At 50.1% G+C, this 3,082-nt stretch overlaps 2 pseudogenes; one reads left to right on the top strand and one right to left on the bottom strand.

Annotated features, from left to right (window-relative positions):
* Nucleotides 1-1,528: 1,528 nt before the first annotated feature.
* LOC112484820 lies at nt 1,529-1,647 on the bottom strand (annotated as a pseudogene).
* A 30-nt stretch (nt 1,648-1,677) lies between these two features.
* Nucleotides 1,678-1,791, top strand: LOC112484832 (annotated as a pseudogene).
* The last annotated feature ends 1,291 nt before the right edge of the window (nt 1,792-3,082 follow it).

The following is a 3,082-nucleotide window of genomic DNA, read 5'->3' as shown; positions in this document are numbered from 1 at the left end:
GAAGAGCAGAGTGTCTTTCTTTGCGGAAGGGGTGGGATCAGGAGAGGCTTGGGCCGGCTGGGGCAGAGGGCCTTGAGTGTGCTGGGAGGGTGCATGGTGGGTTTCTGTGCCTCGCCAGCAGCCTGGGAACAGATGGCAGATGGGGCTGGAGTGCCTGTTCCCTCCACGTTCTCTCTGCACCCCTGTGCCCAGACGCCGAGGGCATAGCTGGCCACAGATCAGCCAGGACGGCGGACGGCTCGATCTGATAGTAGGTGTGAGATTACAATCCAGTGCAACAGGCAAGAGGACAGAGTGGGCACCTCCTGTGGGCTGGTGGGAGTGTGCAGAGGGTCAGGGAAGACGAGTTAGCTGGGCCGCACCATTTCAGGGAGTGGGAAGAGCCCATGTCGAGGTCAGAGACAGCGTGGCATGCCCGATGCAGTCAAGGAGGCTTCTTGCAGGAGGAGATGCGTGAGCTGAATGCAGCAAAAAGACCAAGCTGCCAGGCCAGGTCATGGGGCGCCCGCGGCAGAGGGCCCTGCTAGGAGAAGGGCCTTGCGGGGAGAACCGTGAAGCACCCTGGGTGGCTGCAGCAGAGTGAAGGAACGAGGGTGCAAGCAGGAGAGGTTGGAGAAGTCGCTGCGGCCAAACCGTGCGGTGACCAGACGCTGGCTTTGCCCAGGACGGTTCTGGTTTACACCTGCTGTCCCTGTGTGACTATCAGCAGTGCCCTCGGTGCCCCTGAGGTACTCCTGAGGTTGCACCCAATGAGGGAGGGCTATTCTCAGTGCTGGTACCTGATCAAGGGGGCCGTTCCCACACATGCCAGGCAGGTGCGGGCCCAGTGCCCAGAGAAAAACGTTCTCAACTTGACCAAATTTTAGCCAGGCTCCTCCAAGCTCTCTTTTCAACTAGGCCTCAACCTTGACCTATAAATACTACACACTCTCAAAACAAGTGATTTCATCTGCCTCTCTCCCTCCACATGAAAAGACTTAAACAAACACTGACACACTCTCTAAGAGTTCAAGGTTGCATCCCTAGGATGCCCGTGGCCCCCCTCCCCCTTAAAGTGCCTGCCTGAGAAAGCTCAAGGGTGCCAAAAGAATGTACTGTTTATTTTAGCCACCATATGACTATGGGCCCCACACAGCACGTAGTTATAGAGCATTTACTAAAAAGTCCTTATAATTGTGACTCCTCTGTATTTGTATCTTCTGCTACTCAGGAGTGTCTTTCTCAAGAAAGCCATCCCTTTGAAATGTAATCCTCAGGAAAGATGGTGCCTCTGTCTCTCAGTCTCTGTGGGACAGAAGCCTAACTTCAGTTACTGCCAGCTAGCAGACACGGCAGGCTCAATCGGCACTTACACTGACCAACCCTTTGTAATTTTTCACTTCCCTGAGTTGGCTTAAGCCCTCACCATTCCCTCTCTTTATTTATTTATTATTTTATTTATTTATTTTCTTAGGCGAGGCAACCCTTGGTTGACCTCACAGATTGCAAGGACCTTGTCGGCTTACAATCCCTTATTTTTTATTTTTTACGCCGACTGTACCTGATCATCCTAGGTGGTCTCCCATCCGAGTACTAACCAGGCCCGACCCTGCTTAGCTTCTGAGATCAGACGGGATCCGGCTTATTCAGGGTGGCATGGCCGGAGACCTGTTCCCTTTTTAAAATGCCCAGTCGCCAATCTCTTCTCAGCCTTTTGGCTAAGAACAAGTGTAGTATCAGTTCTTATCAGTTTAAAATGCCCAGTTACCTCTGTACAAATTAAAGTGGCATTCGGTTCATGCTGGACCCTCTTTCTTACTGCAATAGTATATTACTGATTAAAATCTGTCCTTACCACTTTAACTAGTGTCCAACACTTTTTATCTTTGACACCAGCATAGTGACTGACTCATGGAAGCTTCGGGATTATTTAAGTGGATAATGTGCTAGAGTTCCCCACTCAGCTAAATCCTGTCCCGTTGCAGTAATCAAGACTGAGTTACAAGTGACAGACACTCAAACACCTACCCGGGTTAATGAAAAGTGGGAGGGAATTCATTGCCTAATGCAACTGGGGCACCTAGAGCCAAGATCAGCTTCAGGCATAGCTGGATATAGGGGCTGCAGCTTATCTCTGTCTCTTTATAAGTTGGCCTCATTCTCTGGCACAGACTCGCTCCACATAGCATTAAAGAGAGCTGCCAGTTGCCGGTGCTCTCACACCCCTTTTCAGTGCGGCTTATCTCTGTCTCTTTATAAGCTGGCCTCATCCTCTGCCACAGACTCGCTCCCCATAGCATTAAAGAGAGCTGCCAGTTGCCGGGGTATCCTATACTTTATACTTGAGATCCAAAAGCCCCTTTTCTTGCAGCAGCTATGCATTACTCTCAGGAATGATTCCGATTGGCCCTACTGAGTCACATGCCCACCACCTAGGACCAATCACTGGGGACAGCGAGATAGGGAACCAGGTTTGTGCAATTATTAGGGCTGTTGCCCCTATATAGCTTCATGGAGTTTGGATGAGGACGGCTACGATGACTGGTGCTATATGGCTTATGGATGAATATGCGATTAGTGATTTTAGGTCTGTTTGGCATAAGCAAACTGAGCTGGTTATAATTATTCCTCAGAGAGATAATATTAGGAATGGGTACGTTATGAAGCTCGTTGTTGGGTTTAGTATAGTGGTAATTCTCAACATACCGTAGCCTCCTAGTTTGAGTAGTACGGCTGCAAGAACTATTGAGCCAGCAACTGGAGCTTCTACGTGTGCTTTTGGTAGTCATAGATGTAGTCCATATAAGGATATTTTTACTGGTTTGGCCCTCTAGAGTCACATGGAGGCATGTGACTCTCCCTACCATATCGAGTGAGGGACACAGTTCCTTCGGAACCACATGGGATGGGGAAGAGTCAGTTCTCCAACAGAAAAAGAAATGCCGAGCTGACAAAAGGAAGTCAGAGGAAGTTACTGGAGGAGTTGGGAGGGGGTCAATCTGATGGAGAAAGAAGATGGATCTTGGTATCAGCGGGAGGTGCAGGTGGAAAGGCAGGGCTGAATGGGGAACGCCCTGGGGACACAGATGAAGATGTGAGCAGG

The sequence above is a fragment of the Pteropus alecto genome, unplaced genomic scaffold (assembly GCF_000325575.1).
Source record: "Pteropus alecto unplaced genomic scaffold, ASM32557v1 scaffold67, whole genome shotgun sequence".
NCBI lineage: Eukaryota > Metazoa > Chordata > Mammalia > Chiroptera > Pteropodidae > Pteropus > Pteropus alecto.
Note: the sequence above shows the minus strand (reverse complement) of the source record. Positions and strands in the feature narration are given on the sequence as shown.